Here is a 17,526-nt window from a genome sequence, read left to right as displayed (position 1 = left end):
GCCGGGCCTGACCCCGGCGCGGCCGTCGCGGAGAGCTCCGATTGGGCAACGCCGGACGCCCAATCCGGGGTGGGGGGGAGCAGGAACGTGGCGGCCGGCGCGAGGCGGGGCTGGCAGCGGGAGGCGGGAACGCAGTTGGGGGGGGGGGGGGCGGTGATGGCCGCCTCAGGCAGCGCGGGTTGGGGTGTGACCTGGCTGATCTTTCCTTTTCTTTTTAATAACTTCTCACAGCTTTTCATAGAAATGAGGAAAAATCAACTGTTTAGGGATTCAAGGAGTTCCCAAGTGGTTCTTGATAGCCACTGGGTTATGCGTGTGGGAGAGAAGGGGGGTGTGAGCTGTAAATAACGACACCTGTGGTGACAGAGAGCGACTGAAGCAACGGGGCTGGCACTGCTCGCACCTTCCCCCTCTCTCCAGGAAATACTTACTGCTCGATACTACGAAATGATGTTTTCCCACAACGTTTTCCACTTCAGAAACAGTTTTGTGGCTAGTTAACCTCCCTTACTAGCTTGCAGACCATTCGTTTGGGACCTGGAAGCCCTGGAATCGATTGTGCATGAATTCATGTGAGCGGTTCAGTAATCACGAGCAACTTACTGTAAAAATGTAAGCAGCCTTTTTGATGGCACAACTGAAACAAGCACACAACGATACTTAAAGTCCAGTTGAAAACGTGCCAAAAATCTGTACAGAAAGAACCTGCAAGCTTGCTGCTCCGTGTTCTGTCTGGGAATACCTCAATGCTGCAGGAGGAGAGCTGGCTGTCTGGGACCAGACCTTTGACATTTACATATATATATATATACGCCTGGTTGTCGGCAGGGACACAGTGCCCTGACTGCGTGGCACAGGCCCAGTGTCGTCACCTGCGTGCTGTCGGGAGCGTTTGTGTTGTGTGTCCTGGTGCCCTGGCTGACGTTTCCCTGAGTGACGTGGAGCTGCTGGGAATGCAGTCGTCCTCACCTTTTGCAGCTTGGCTGAGTGTTATAGCACAGCTAGGTTTTTATAACACGGCTACAAGGGCACAGTTTGCCCTTTTGTTTTCTGTGAAATATAATTGTGAGAAAGAAGTAGTCTGTGACAGGGGAGGATGCCATTCTGTGCCCCTTTATCCCCAGCAGCTGTGCCAGCCAAAGAAGCTGACACCACCATCTTCCAACTGCCATCCTCATGCTGTTCTGCCACGCTACTTTGTCTTTGGCATTTGAATAAGAAGTTGCAAGGTTGCAAGATAGATCAGTTTGTTTTCTTGTATTTAAAAGGCGTGCTTTTTTTCCCGACTACTATGAACAGTGAAGAAGGGGAGCATGGGGGACAGGTGGAACCACTATTGGCATCAGAGAAAAAAGAAGCTGGGTGGAAGCGTGCCCTTGATGCTTATGGTAATATAGGACATACGATGTTGTTTTCCCCTGTCAGGCACAATGCCAAGCTCTTTGAGGGCTGATTTAGAATACATGATAGTAAAAATATCTGTGGCCAGGGTGCCCAGCCAATAATCCTATCACTATTGGCTTTATCAATATGGGACATGCCCTGGCATGTCCGAATGCAGGAAAATGCATCTTGGTGTATTCTGTGAGATTAAAATACATTTGTTCACTTTAATGCAATGACTAAGTTTGTTCTGTTATGATTTCCTGCTTTATGTCTATTCAGTTTCTTCTTCTGTTACAATTTACAAGATGTCAATGCATTTAAGATTGATTCTACTTTTTCAGGCTTTTGCTTTTTAACCTTTTCTCTTTTTATTTAATTCCTTTGGGTTTGTGGGGGGGATTTGAGGGTCTGTTTAGATCTGAGCCCCACTGGGGTTGGCTACATATCTTCTGAAGCTGTTTGATTGCTGTTTTAGGTGGTTTAAGAAATAGTCTTTGGATGTTTAACCGTTACTTCAGTTTAAACATTCAGGAAGCTGCAAGGTTTGAAAACCACTTAGGATTTCAGTATTGCAAGGGAAGTAGTTGATTTAATCTGGAATTGAGAAACACTGTTCTTTGTGCTGGACATAGTATGGCAGAGTAGGACTGTCTTTGGCTACCATTTTGTTATGCTGTTCCAGTATGGTAGTAAAAATAGGGAGAATTTGAAGAGGGCTTCTGTATACCAGAATGCCCTTGATACTTTTTTTGGTGTTATTCTTTTATTATTTCGTGGAAGGTTATTGATACTACAACTCCCACTGGTAGAGCATTAGGTAGTGAAATGTCTCTGATGCAGGAGTCCTAAATTCTGCATCCTGAGCCTTGCTCTTCTGTCTCTCTGCTCTGGGAAGTGCAATGACAGATGCTACTTTTGCCATTAACAGCAGAAAGTTTTACTGCTTCAGAGTAAAAGTGTGTAGAAAGGCTAACTTACTAGCACTAGTTTCTGTTTCAACCACAGAGACAGATGGTTACTTCAAGGCTGTCCCGAGTAACTGTTGGTGCTAAGTATTTTTTTTTTTCCCTGCACAGTTCTGTCCACCACAAGCAGCAGTAGTGACAGAAGCCGTATTAAAGCCGTGTAACTTCTCAATTGAATTGGGGAAAAAACACCTAGAAATGAAGGGGTGGGGGAATGTCTGTTCTCCATGCCTTTCTGACCGTGGCAGTGGTGTTATTGAGAAAGCCATGTTTAACTAGCACAGCATGTGGTTTCCTGTGACGTGTACAAGTACCTGCTAGCCACTGAACTGAGGCTGCTGAAGTAATTTTCTCTGTTTCTCAACAGCAGCGAGTTAATAGACATAACCACAGACCTGAAAAGGAAATGAAATAGTGATGGTAAATTTAAGAGTGTCATGGTTAAATGCCTAATTTGTCTAGAATGGGGGGGAGGGGGGGGAGGAAGGCAGGGGGAGTATCTGGGCTGTGGATTTCATATGAAAGTGTCAGGTAAGAATGCATTTAATTCACTGGTGAGACTCTGCTGTGGTTCATGTCTGCTTGAGGAGGCATTGGTTTCCAAGGAATTGTATGAGGTTTCTGTTAGCCTGGCGTATGGCCCATGCACTTTCTTTCTGTGTTAAACCTGTGCCTGGAATCTTTCCCAAGTTTGAACAAGTATAGTTCATGTTCTCAGTGATTAATACTACCCAGGTTTATTTATATGTTTAAGCAGTTGGAAAGTCTGTATCCAAATGTAGTTATTGGCTTAATTAGTTTATCAGTTATGGCCATATCCTGGCTTTCTGGATGCTTGTTTTGTCCCAGTTACGTATTTTGTTGGGTGTTGGCCCCTGTTGTAACAAGGCTAGACTTTCTCTCAACAAAATTACTTCCTTACATTTAAGCTGTGGTATGAGTTTCTGACTAATATGGGTGTAGAGGACTTATGGATTTACGGAGGAGTTCAGCACGATTCCTAGGCGAAAATTCAGTAACCTTCAGGCTGTTAATGGTACTTCACAAATCTAAAAGGGTGCAATTACAGGGTTGTGGGTTTTTGTTTGTAATTGCTCATTCTGTCTTCTAGTCAGGGGGAAATATTTGCCTCAAAGTGTGCCAGATCTTTTGTTGTTAACAGATATGGAAGTTGTCTTACTCTAGTAGTTGATATATGGGTCTGATTTATTAATCCCTGTACAACTGAGGTGAACTTACTGTTGTAAGATACCTCTTTCTACTGCAGAACTGCAGTAGCATTGTATATTATTTTTGGCTACTACAAGCCTAATGAAATCTAGAGCAAAAGACTTTGGATAGAGCTAGCCCAAAAGTTGCAATTCACAGCTGAAAACTGCTATCGCTTTTAAGAACCCCTTCCTGGCTGAGCAGAGGGACTATTTCTAATCTGTTGCCTTGTAAGACAAAGGTGTGGATTCATGAATAAGTTTCCATGAATGAAATCACAACATGTTCTTACATCACGGCAGCTATTCTGCACAAAGCTTGAGATCTCAGCTCTCAGTAGGGAAAAAAGCAGAAAGGTTTTGAGGTTCTAGAAACAACAAGATCTTTTTTTTTTCTTCTTACAGGTCCCGTGTTGTTGTAAATCCTGCTGCTTGGAGTGGAGAAGACGTCCATCATAGGTTTGACTATTTCAGGATAGTTTTCACATTCAGTTTGACAAGTTGACAAGTACTTTAGCTTAGTTATGCTGCTTATTTTTCTTCACACGCTGTGGCTATTTCATTTCAGGCTGGAACCTGCTTTAACTCAAGGGTGGAGGGGTTTAACTGTAGGGTGTATCCCTAGTTTTCTGGGGCTGCACCAATGCCCCCTCACACATCTGGCAGCACAACCACAGCCGTGGGGTGGGATGTGTGCCTGTCTCGTGACTGGGAGTGCCTGCAGTTTGGTCTCTTGGTGGATCTGCTTCTGGTCATGTCCTGTGATTAACTGGAACAAAAAAACAGGTGGATTGTTCTGGTTAGCTATTAGATACCTCTTCAACCTGTTCTGGTGTTAGTTATAATTACATTACATATAACAAGAATGTATTTATTGCATTGCTTGAGGAAAATTTCAGTACACTAGTTAATTTAGAGAGGTAGAAATGAAATTTATCTTCTCACACTGACAAAAAAAATGTAGAATAAAGAAGAGTTATCCTTATTACTGCTATCTATTTTGCAGTAGTAGGAACTCTGGGACCTCTTTCTATTAGGTGCTGAACAGTTCAGACACAGAACAAGAAACCTCTGTCTATGCAAGTTGTAACTCTAAAGCTATCCTGTCATCTTCTGCCTGTCCTTTCTTGGGCATGTATCTAGTTGGCCTTCTGCTGTAGATTTTGTTGTATGACGCATTAATTATTAGACTGATTATCTACGGTTAAAAATGTTTCTGTGTATTCTAAGTGAAAAGAAAAACAAAATACTGTGAACTTAGGGTTGAAAAGTGTGAGGATAAAGAAATGCTTTCGTAATGTAAAGTTTTATTTACTGAATTTTAATAAGACGGGTCCTTTAGAATAAAAATAATAAATTTTGATCTGATCAAAGAGGATTCTGTTGCAACTGGATGTGTTTTATGGAGGTAAACATGCTTAACCAGATGCAGCTTTTAAATTCAACGACGCTTAAACTTAGCAGGCAAATAATCTGAAAACAGGAATATATAGGTTACAGTGCAGCAAAACATTTAAGCATTTGTTTAGATCTAGGACTACTTTTTTTGAATATCTCTGTTTCTCTGAAACTTAAAATATATTTTTCAAAAGAAGCAAGCCAGTGACTGAGGGCTTACAGTTAGAAATAGGCGAAGGAAGGCTTCTTTGACAATTTTAGCTTTACGTTGACAAAGACAGTTTTCTCTATGTAGAGGAAGCTTTATGTGCATGTTTAACAAAATCTGGTAAAAATGCAGGGTATTCTAGAAACAAAGAAGGGAATGTGGTCAGAGAAACAGATGTGATCTTGCTGCCTAAATATTTATAGTTATAGCTGAGGCAAGAGCTATAATGTATTCTGGAGGAAAAGACAGAGTGAGTTGAGGAAGATAGCTTAATTTCAAAAAACAAGTTTCACTCTTTAAGGTGGAGGGAAAATCAAATGAATACTGGTGCAGCACATGAGGATAACTTTAGACTTGCATCAACATGGAAATGTTGCAAAAAGATGAGGAATGATATCTTGCTTAAGAAGGAGGTAAGACCTCTTAGCTTGTAAAAACTCCCAGCTGAAATGGGGGGGGCTTGGAAATGACATAAACTGCAAGAGAAACAAGAAGTAAGTGGTAGGGTACTGTGGTTGCAGGAACAAGTGTGTTGCTTACACCACTCTATGGGTTTCTGATTTCCATTAAGGGAAAAACTAAAAAGTAGAAGAAAGGGTTTGTGGTAAAGCATGTACAGTGTATGCATCTCATAACAGTTTCATGTTGGGCAAGAAGTACCATAAATGTCTCTATAAAAGAAAATCTACTTCTTTATTCATGATACAGTTTTTATTTTATTTCCCAGGTAAATCAGCATTTTATTATGTATTTTTCAAGTCACCTGAGGTTTATATAATGCCTTTCTGGTCATAATGAATATGAGTAACTCCTGAAAATCAGGAAAAAGCTGACATTCTTCCAGATATTTATAAGATTGTGGTAGTCGTTTTAAAAAATTCCTGTTCTTTAAAATCGTACCTACTTTTTTTCCTGTCATAATTACATGCTTTTAATTATTGTTGTTATTGCAGGAAAAGTCAGGGCTAAACAGAGGGCTTTATGCTTGTGGTGTTTAAGTTTCTTGTTGTATTTACTTATTTTTAATAAACTTGTGGCCAGTGGAGTGCAGTCAGTGGTAGTGTTTCCCAGGAACTTTTATCAGACTGCTCTGCTTCAATGTTATCATAGGCGATCCCAAAAAGGGTAGAAAATGATGTGAGAAAGCTTGCTGGTGAAAGGGAATTACTTAGTAATAAAATTGGAAGCTGACCTTTACTTCCAGAGCAGCAGAGGCTATCGCGATACTCAGCTGGGTGAAAAAGCAGCAAATAACACATTAATATGTAAACTGATTTGCCTTGAGGAAAAGGTAGTCTTAATGTTTCATCCCAAATAGCAGGCTTCAGACTCTCTTCTATTCCTCCAATTGTGGATGCATAATAAGAAAGTTCTGTGAAAATATCAGTGCTCAGTGGAGGCCAAAACGTTAAGTATCAGAAATGATGGAATTGCTAGGAAAACGAGAGTACAAAATGCAAAGGATTGTTATGTAAATATAAATGTTATATAAATCCATTGTATCCATTGCCGCATCTTCAATATGGCATGCAGATCTGTTCCCGTAACACGATGAGTGGCATGCTGTAGGTAAAAAGACACGTTCACTGTTCCTCATAATACAAGCAAAAAGGCCATCAGATAAACAATCAGCTGGCAGATTCAACAGTATGTGCTGAACACTGCTATCTCTGTTTTGCTGGTTTAGCGTGTTCTAAACTGTCTGTTCTATGAGATTATCCCACCTTATGGGCTGGGTTGCAAATCAGAGTTAAAATATAAGCTTAACTGCTTTGTGGGGAGAGATGTGGTAGGATCTGATGTATCCGAGAGTAAAGTTCAGCACACGCTTTTCACTTTCCTGGGTGTTGTGCAAAGTACAGGTCTGCTCTTATGGGTGAAAAGTGCTATTACCTTGCATCATGAATTGTACAAGCCAAAGGTCTTCAATTTCTTTTAGGCTTTTTAATTAGCAGTGCTTAGTTCCCAATGAATTTAATTACAGACAAAATAACTAGCACTATTAGCAAAACTTAGTGTTAAAAATACAAAATGCATAGCTGAAGAGTTACCAGTTCTGGTAAGAAAATCTTGAATGGGGGGGGGGGACACGACACTTGTTAGTGCAAGGAGTTGCGGCTGTGTAAGTAGGTGTGTGAGTACATGGGAGTGTGTGTGACAGCAGGACTAAGTGTGCATGAGCAAATGGCCACGAGGGAGGTGTGTGCGAGTGTAGGGTTGCCAGTATGAGTGCGTACTTGTGAGTGTAAGCATGCGTGAGTGTGAGCCAACATGCAGGTGGGTGTGTATTTTAAGAATATTTTTCAGGAAGTTGAAGATTTAAACAAGAATTTACCACCTTTCCTTTTTGTGCTCTGTAGCCATGCTCGTGGAGAAGTGGCTGTCACTCCCCTGAATCCTCTGTGCGTCTACAGCCTGTTTTTTCCCTGCTACCATTCCATGGGGAATGTGCTGGAGACTGAGTCTTCTCATGAAACCATCACAAGAGCATTTCTGGTCTGGAGACCATTTCCCTGATCTTTCTAGACATTCCGCAGTGTGAAGCAATCACCCTTTTGTCCATGCTACTTCTGGCTATGCTGAAGTGAAACATGCATATTTGTCAGCACTGCCCTACAGATGTCCACAGTATTTACAGTTTTGGAAGTTGAAAATAAAACAAAAGAATACATTGGTGTGCTCATCAAAACAATGAGTTAGATGGAGGTGTGTGTTTCCTCACACGGGAAAAAAGGAACAGTATTTAGCAAAAAAGTGTTACTGGTGTCTTTGTTGGCTCCTATATTATCTTGTTTCTGAAAAACTTGCTGAGGAAATTTGAATGTTACAGTAATGGGAGGCTATGGCTTGTTCCATCCTGCATTGGTTTGGACCCTGGCCATCAGGAAACACTTTGTCTACATCAGAGATGAAACACTTACTCTTTAGTAGTAGTATGAGCAAGAGGTGTAAATACTCTGTAGCAAGGGCTGACTTTATTACAGAAAAGGAAACCATCCCAACTCTTCCTTTCTTTGAAGCTTTAAAAAGGGATTTCTGCAAGAGGTGTCAGAGGGACCTTGCATGCTTTGTATAAACCCTAGCTAAACGTACAAGTAGCTTAGAAGTAGTTTCACACTGTCTGTCACAGGTTGCACTTTATCAGCCACTGTTCTTTATTCTTTGTCAATTCCTACTTTTTTAATACTGCACTGCAAATATCTTTCCTTACCTCAAAAGCAAAGAAATGTCACAAAAATCAGACTGGGTAAAAATATCTGAAAGAGTACTGCGTGTAATTTGCTTGTCTCTGCCAAGGTGGGTGTTTAAAAAATGAAAATGCAGACTTCTACCTACTGCAGAGGAATAGAAATAAATCATAATTCAAGACTGTTCTAAAGAAGTTAGCTATCCTGGAGCAGGCCAATGGACAGACCAGCATAATATTTTGTTGCATAGCCTGAGCTTTATTTCAAAAGACAATCTGTACAGACACGTGCTTTGATATCTAACTGTTAATTTTATTGACTATCAGATTTGGATGGGAAGTTGTACTTGACCTGAATGGTCTATTTCTTGAGAAGCAAGAAATGTTAGGAGCAAGCACCATTCTGGAAAAGAAAACCAGAAGCTTTCATTCTGAAATGTTTGATACAGCTTAAAAGTGCAAAAACTGCACTGTGACCCAATGCCTGTGTGCTTCCTAGAATTGCTTAGTTACAAGCTGCTTACCTTTCTGGTGTTTATGTTGGAATAATAGATAGCTAATGCCACGTACCTTCGTGGGACTTGCTGCAGCTGCTGGAAATGTTTACAGTTGTGAAAGGTGCAGCTGGGAATGTTTGTGAGACAGGCTGACCTGGAAAAATAGATCAGGACAGCAACACTTCTTCTGGGTTTATTTCATTTTCTGTTATTTCTTCTGGCCTAACTTTCCCAGCATTGCACTTCCATATTCAAACGTTCCACCAACGCAAATGTCAAATGCAATGTAAGAGCTTTCATCGGCATATCTGAATGCACTCTGCAATCGTTCCTTGTCTCACAAAGCCGCAGTTAGATCATGTCCATTTTGCAGGCTGGTAAGCTGAAGCCAATGCAAACTGGTTTGCCTAAGCAAACTGTGCCTGTTGTAACAGTGTTACCAAACTCTTTCAACAAGCCTGGTACTGCAAGCATGGAGCTTCATCTAGGAAATTGTTCAGGTTCAGTTGTCTCATTAGCAGAGGATGACAAGCCTTAGCTAGCAACAATTCCTTTTCATCTGTTCTTTTCCAGCTTGTCTGAGCCTTTCCTCAAAAATCCTTGTGCAAAGGGACATGTGCAGCCCCCACCAATCCCCCCCAGGAGACATCCTTCCCCAGGCTACTGCAAAGGACGTGGGTTCCATATATTGAGTGAAATTCCTCTCCTTGCAGAGATAGAAACAAATATTGCTGCTTATATCCTTTTGAGATTAATAGTATTTTCTGAGGCTTTAAGGAACTTTACCAATTGAAGTGACCAGACAAAGGTGTTGGATTTTTTTTTAAGATACTTGAATACAACCTTCAGGCCTTATTGTATCATCCTAAGGCAAAACTACTTAAATTAATGACTGTGGTCATAGGGTCCGTCACAGAACTCAAATTCTAGGCAAGAATTGATGTTTTCCGTGCATCAAAATGTTTTGACTTCTGTGTCGCTAAGGGTTAGTAGTAACTACCATCAGATTATTTAATTGTTTGAGGGTTTTCAAAGCCAGTAGAGATACTGGCACCAGATTTTTGTAAATCCTCTTTCATAGCAATAGCCTAAAGCTTTTATTCCTAGTGCTTAACGATTACACAGCGGCATACAGCTTAAGCATGGGTTTCATAAAATAAAAAAAAAAGCTTTCAATATAAGCTCCACCTCTGTCATTGCATCTGTCTGCCTTTTGCCATTAGGCAGGCGCAGTGTTTGTCTTTCAAGTCCTTTATTTGCAAAGGTGCTAGTCATGCTCTATTAGTACTCTCAAGTTGCCATGCGTGGCAGTCCATTCTGTGTGCACTTCGTTGAGAGCATAATACAGCATTTGTTCTCTATTAATGAATTAATGGTTCCTAATGAGTTGCAGAGTTTTCATTGTCACAAAAGTGCATTTTGACTCTTAATGACTTGGCCCAGGTCACTGACTGCAATGCTATGTGGTGAAATAACTGCATGCTTATGTAAGAAGGGGAAGAAAAGAAATACCACAGTGGAAAAATGGGTTTGGTGATTATGCTCATAAAGGATACTGACTTCTTAAAAGCAGGACGCTTCAAATGAGATTCAAAAGTGATGAGGATTTCTGAAGTCATTTAGGGCTCAGGGGGAGTTTCTGGAAGAGCTGTTGGGAAGTTGGATACCTGTGCTCTGGTCTTACCCACGTGCTACCTACCATGTGCTGTGCTTTTCAGAGGCTGGTTGTACTCTAGGCTTTGCTGCAATTCGCCTGTACGGAGGTGTGAGATGGAGTCTTGTCAAACTGCATTACAATATGTGCTGCTACAGAGTTTCAGCTTTTTGCTATGGTTCTTTTGTTTTTATTTTTGTTTTTTTCTTTTTTCTCTATGAATCCAAGGTGATAATAACTCCTGAGACTGCATGTAACTGATTCCAAACTTTCAGGGAATGTTTTAGTTATCTGTGAGATCAACCCTGTTAATTTCGGTGCAAAGAGAAAGTGAGTAAAGCTTAATTTCCATTAAGATCAGATTAAAGAAGAATTCTTTAAATGCTTTCAGCAAAAGCCCTCTGCAGCTGTCAGGCTACCTTGCCATTTTCCTTTGAAAATTGTGTGGTGACTGCAGAGTTTATGAATCTGTGGTATTTAAAATATTTTTTTAAGTTATACAGTTGAGACTAGGATTTTAGTCTGACTATTCCAAAATCTGGAATTTGTGATAGCAATAACTTTAGGAAAGGAAAAAAAGAAAATCTTGGCCTTTTAGTGAGAGCTGTAAGAATTCACTGTATACATACTCAAAGCCATCCAGAGAATTTTCTAAAAGCCTTGGAAGATGATAGCTGTTGTTTCCTGTATTTGGGGGGCTTGAAAGAAGTCCACTTCTGTCTGTCTTTTGAAGAAGCTATTAAAGTCTCTTAACCAAAGAGAGATCAGTGATGATCAGTACTGCATGCTCTTTGCTGCTTTAGCAAGTATAGTAGTCAGGAACTACATTTATAATACTCCACTGCATGGCTGGGCCATTTTATAAGACTAGCGTATTAATCTTTATTCAGGTTTTGAATCTCAGAAAGGATTTTTTTTAAGAAAAAAATACTTTTCTCACTTAAACCTTGCAGATTTTAAAAAGCTTTTAGTATCAGATAGGAGACAGGCATTTTACTTCAAAATCTAATGACCAAGTTAGAGTCAGATTTGTTTCTAATTACGTGAGACTAAGAAGGACAGGACGACCTTGCTAACAGAGTACGAACGAATAGCTGGAGGACCTACCTTTACATTAGTTTGGTATTTTAATAAGTAGTTTCCCACAGGTCAAAGATTCAGCTAGGTATCTTTGGGGGTTGCCAAAATGTTGCAGGTGGAATCATCCATTGATTTTAGTTGAACAAAGCAAAGGTAATTTTGTTCTTAGGCTCTGCTTTAAATGAAAGCAGAGAAAAACATCAAATACCAAAATATTATATACAAAATGAAGATCAGGCTTAATGCTACTGTGATGTGATTCCTGACTTGGGTGAGGCATTCCTGCTCTTCCAAAGGGCTATGCACTATGCTAATGAAAGTAGTATTTATATTAACTTTTTTTTTTTTCCTTGAAATGTTTGGGATTTAGTTAAAATAGGTAGCAAAAAATTTTTCCACTAGAAAGCTTGAAGGAGTCACTAGACCACTCTGTACTTTCACCACACGCAAGCATGAACTTAAATACTTGCTGCACTGTGTCAAATAAGGTATTGTGTCATAGGCAGAATTAGCCTTTGGCACTCCATTGAAGCGCCATGCTCTCACCCGTATGGTCTTCCATATCCTTCAGCTACTCTACAGTGTGTTTCTCAAGCAAAGGCCTACTACTTCTTAATACTACATTTATATTTAGAAAATAAGTCATTTTCTTAATGTTAATACTAGGTTTGCAAAAGCTTCAATACTTGCTCGAGTGATGCTTTTAATTAGGGTGAGTGCTGTATTTCTTTATGACCTGATGTGTCACTGCTTCATTGCAGAGGAATGACTGTGGATCTTGAGAAACTTTGCTGACCAGGCGATTCCTCTGACACCCTGGAAGATAAGTGGTGTTCGTAATGTGTTCTGCACACACATGCTTGGGTGCATAAACCTGGTTCCCATAGAACTCCAGATAGATTTGGTAGGATTACTCTGGTGGGCGAGGAGTATCCATGAAGACAGCTTTTGTAATGAGGCCAGAACTGTGTGGTGTGCTGATGAGTAGTCCTCCTCCTTGAAGTTTCCCAGGAGGCGTGTATGTGAACACACGCTACTTTTCTCCTCCCACACGCACATGAACTCTATCTCAAGTTGTTTAGGTGAGTTGCAACATGTATTAATGATGTTAGCTTCTTTTTGCTGGGTGCTGACTACTGCTGTCTTATCTGAAAAGTCTTCCACTGAACTCAGAGATCACTTTTATTAAAACAATATTCAGTTTTGTCCTTCAGATGCATGGGTATCTTTCTACTCATGAAATAACAAAGTAAATAACAAATGCAAGCAATAAGTCCCTTTGAATAATGTGCCAGTACTCTGCTCTTACATAAGTGTCATTCCTAAGCTTGAGATGCTTATTTACCAACTAAAGCATCTTGGCAAGGATTTCAAGCATTTTAAATCAATTCTGCTGCTTCCAGAGCATCCACTAAGTAAAATCTTGAATTTGAATCATTGACCCTTAACCTGATAACCAGTTTTACTAATGTCCTCCAGGAAACACATTGTGTGTTTAACTTCCCTTGTGGAAACCACAAAAAATTTGTATAGCAGAATACAAGGATTAAGGGCCAAGCCATGATAGAATTAGGCTTGGACGGGGGTATGAAAACTACCTCACTGAATGCATTTGATACGAGCATTTCTTCTCAGCATCGTATACTGTGTGATTATGAACAAACGTATGACATAAGAAATTGTTCCTTTTTCTTAAGGGTAGAATATCTCCATTGACTTGCAACGCTTGAAGGCCTGAGAAGTCATGTCACTGATGAACCCGGGGTTACTACAAGACTACAGGAAGCCTCAGGCGGTTAGCTCATACTGGAAAGGAATATCAGATTTTGCTGGCGAGGGCTGGGATTGTCCATGGGGCTGCAGGGTTTGGGGCAGCTGGGAGAAGTCCCTGTAGCCTTTTTCTCAACAACATGATAAAGATCGCTGTGGAAGTCTCATGCTGTAGGATTCCTACGGCTGTTGCTGGTTTTGTTTTCTTTTAATCCTTCAATAAAGGGCAATTCTGGTGAGCAGTCAATATGAAGATTTATCATCCTCTGTCTTTAGATGTCTGATTAAGCATGACTTGCTGTGATTGGGATTTCAAGCACCTCATTTGCCAGAAGTCTTCCCAATTACCTCAATTACCTTTACCAAGGAATGATTGCTATTTCCAGGTACGCATCCTGTTGTCCACAGTTTCTCCCTCGGGTTTTTCTGACATCATTCTTACATTAATTGTCCTTACCAATGCATACTGTAGGCTATAAACTATCCCATGGTGCCTCCCGAATATGTTGCAGCACTGACACAGCTTCTGCTTGTGTTTTCTAACTTTTCCACTTCCACTCCATTTGATGAATGTTCAGAAGCTTCTTTTTATTTAAAACCTTCAAATGACAGAAATTGTGCGTGTCTTCAGTTGAGCACAGTCATTCCTATCCAAAACCATTTCATATAATTTCCTCTCTATGCAAGCAATCTGTAAAAAGTTATATGGAAAAGAAAATTTATCACAATATTTACAGTAAAACCAGTAGTAAAATATATTAAATTGTTTATGTTCTTAGGTTTCCTGGTCCAACAGCTCTTCTAGACATAATTTGCTTGAAGAAAATTGGGGTAAATATGAGAAATCTTTTATGAATTTCAAATGTGTGCCCTGTCATGCTATGCCGTAGAGATGCTATTTAAATGATGCAGGGAATACCTAATTCTCTGTGCCAAGATCTGTAATAGTGTTTTCGCTTCTAGTACCTAAATTCTCGCTTACTGAAACAGGACCTGGGTCCTAAGAAATTAACCTAAGAGAAGATTTTACTTGCACTTGCAACTATTAGTGTTTTTTCTTTGTTGTTGGTTTTGGTTGTTGGCTTTTTTTTTTCTTCTATTTTGGTTTGCAAAGGGGAACTTTCTTATGTTTGAGCTTAAATGTAACTCATACATAGCTGAAATTATTGTGTAGATTTTAAGAGCTATATATAAACCTTACCCAGTGAAAACACGTGATCTATTGCATAACAGTGAAACAATAAAAACAACCATGGCCTATTTATCTTTTTCATTCATTACCAACACTGATATCCCATTTCTTCCTGAAAGAACTTCACAATGAATTATTAATAACAACATACTATTAAATAAACATCTATAGATGTAAGCAGTAGGTATTTAAGCTTGAGTAAACACTTAAAGCAAGCCAAATGAGTATTAATAATACAATTTAAAATTAACAAGAAAAGGTATTGCGAGACTAATGGAGGAAGTTGTACTGAAAGTTCAACTTGGCATGTTTTTGAGGAAATAAGACTTTTGTTTTGGAGTAAAAAAGAACCTGTCTCCCTCTGCTGGTTTTAGGGAAAAAAAAGTGTTAAAAAAAAAAAAAAAAAAAAAGAACTAGCTAAAACTTTGATGCAAATTACCAAATGCAAGTTACCAAAACAGCTTAAAACTGTTGCCTTTAAGTAAGCAATAGTCACCTCGAGGACATTAGATCTGTCTTGGTTACTGAAGATTGGTAGATTTGTGTAGCAGTCACTGTTCAAGCTAATGGATTCTAAGTATATTCTAAAATTATAATTTAAGATTAATTTAAACCGTTTAGCTTCTAAGTCAAACATCACTGAATGCCATAGCTTTCCTGAAAAGCAGCCTAACGTTGGAGTCATAAACGTAGATGAATAATTTTCAATTCCTGCATAGTCTCAGTGTGTATCACAATTAAGCTTTTTTCTTTCAAACTTGAGTTCCTAAGGTGCACCATACGTGTAATCCACAGGCCATAAGGCTTCTGAGGGCCACACGCCCAAGACTAGCTAGAGCCCCAAGCACAGCTTGCCAGCTGTAACAACTGCACAGGGCTTCCTTGACCTGCACAGGCCCTGTGATGTTGAGGCTGGCAGCTTTGGGATGGGTGCTGTGCACCAGCCCCAAATGCACCTGTGGGCTCCTGCAGGGCCATTGTCCCACACTGCTCCAGGAGGCAGCGAGGAGCCCTGACATGGTCTGCGATGAGGACAGCGTTCAACAGGACGGAGGTGAATTTCATGTTGTAGTCCCCACCCTGATGAACAAATGTTTGGGAATTTCCTCGGAATACATGTTTGGGGATTTCCTGCACAAAGTAAGTACCATATTCTGGTACTTGTCACGGTATTTGCAAAGAGGTTTTTGTCCTTGGCGTAATATGCTCCATCTTCCGATTTTCAGAGGAAACATATTTGTCCTTCTAAAATCCCCGTGCTTCTACTAGCAATTTCTCATTCACAAAAAGGATGCTCTAACAATAGGCATCAAGTTTATTGCTTCCAATTAGTAAAGGGTGAGTAGCAATTCCAGTAGTTAAATTAAGGCATTCATCTGTTAAATTTAGAAGGCTTACATAAAATGTGTTTCAGGCTGAGAGGAAAATTAAGGCATTTTTCTTCTAAAAGTTTTTTATTTTTTTTTTTAACTTCCAGATGTTCCTTCACCAAAACACTTTTTTGTTGTTGTTTTTTTGTTGGGTATAGCTGTGCTTTTAATCTGGGTCTACATGAAGCTTTCTTGTATCCTAAGTATTGTTTTAAAAGGCATTTGCCAGCTGCAGTTTATCACATTGCCAGTTAATCCCAGTATTAGTATGGTTATTTACACAGGGTGATTTGTTTTTTTGCATGTGCTATGTTGGAATTATTTTGTGAAGTTTGAGTATTAGCACTACTGAGCACAGCACTTTGTCCAAACATTTGAACAAATTCTCTGTTTATTCTGCCTCTAATTTACAATTTAAATTTTAGTAAAAATACTACTCCATAAAATTATATGGATTTTTTAGTGCTCATCTATCTGTGGTACACCTTTTTTTCCCCAAGATGTATTTCTACGAGGTGTTTCCTGAGAACTCTCAGGGCAGCTGCGATACTCGGTGGATGTCTCGGACACCACAGATAGTAACAAGGCAGCGAGACTGCTGAGACACGCACCTTGCGCATTGTACTTACAGCAACACATTAGTAACTTCCTGTGTAAGCAATACTTAGGAACTGACGTCATGTTTTCATGCGGTAATGTGTAACTTGTAATTACCCATTTGTAAGCCAGTCTGCAGGCTATGTCATTGTTCCCTGTATTGACTCAACTGGGGGACAGTGCCTTTCTACTTTGAAGGTGGGCTTCTAATGCCGAGCAGTTCTCTCGAAGCAGAACCATTTTGCCTCCCCATTAGTAAAGGCCAAGCTATGGAGAATGCTTGTTGGCATCAGGTATGGAGACGCTGTTTCCAAAAGCTGTGTGGTACTGCTTCTAGACCATATCTGATAATTCATATACATTTAATGCGAATGTCACTGAGAAACTATGAAAGCAGAGGCAAAAATATTGGTGTTGGAGTTGCTCTTCAGTGTAAGGGGTGAAAGCTAAGGAAGGAATAGCATATGCGGTTTGTATTTAGTGTGATAAAAGGAAATTGGTGCCTATTTAACATGAAGTACCTTAAGAATATTTTGCAGTAATGACATCACTAAAAAGGGTGGGATTAAATTGTTAAAATACATGCTAAATAGCAGGGAAAATTCCTGATAAGAAGGAGATAATTTCTAAGGGAAAGTCCCAGAAGGTTCTAGTTATCATGGGACTTGTACGCAAGCGTGAAAATGGTCTTCTATGATCGTGCGTTAATCAGCAGAATGAACCAAATCATCTTTCCTTTCTCAACTTCTGGTTCACATTTGACCCACTTGTGCTGTCACACATTGACCAATATTATGACGGTAGGTAGTCAATCAAATAGTCACGGTCTTGTTGGAATTCTTGGATATGGTAGCTGCCTTTTATTCCAGCTAAGCAGGTTAACACTCCTTTGTTTAGTGATGGATGAAATATAGAAAAATAGTTGTCCCAGGACTAACCCCCGTGGCCAGTGACTGGGAGGTGAAATCCAGGGCGGTTTCCTTTTCTGAGAAGGAAAGCAGCACACACATCACA

The 17,526-nt window shown here is 40.0% G+C and overlaps 1 long non-coding RNA gene across 1 annotated transcript; it reads left to right on the top strand.

Annotated features, from left to right (window-relative positions):
- The first annotated feature begins 108 nt into the window (after positions 1–108).
- Positions 109–14,022, top strand: LOC308196646. Its single transcript, XR_013952324.1, has 4 exons — positions 109–1,388; positions 3,965–4,018; positions 12,345–12,665; positions 13,281–14,022. It is a non-coding gene; the product is annotated as an uncharacterized lncRNA (long non-coding RNA).
- The last annotated feature ends 3,504 nt before the right edge of the window (positions 14,023–17,526 follow it).

The sequence above is a fragment of the Anser brachyrhynchus genome (genome assembly GCF_964034855.1).
Source record: "Anser brachyrhynchus genome assembly, chromosome: 5".
NCBI lineage: Eukaryota > Metazoa > Chordata > Aves > Anseriformes > Anatidae > Anser > Anser brachyrhynchus.
The sequence above is the reverse complement of the archived record's forward strand: the minus strand, read 5'-3'. Positions and strand labels throughout refer to the sequence as shown.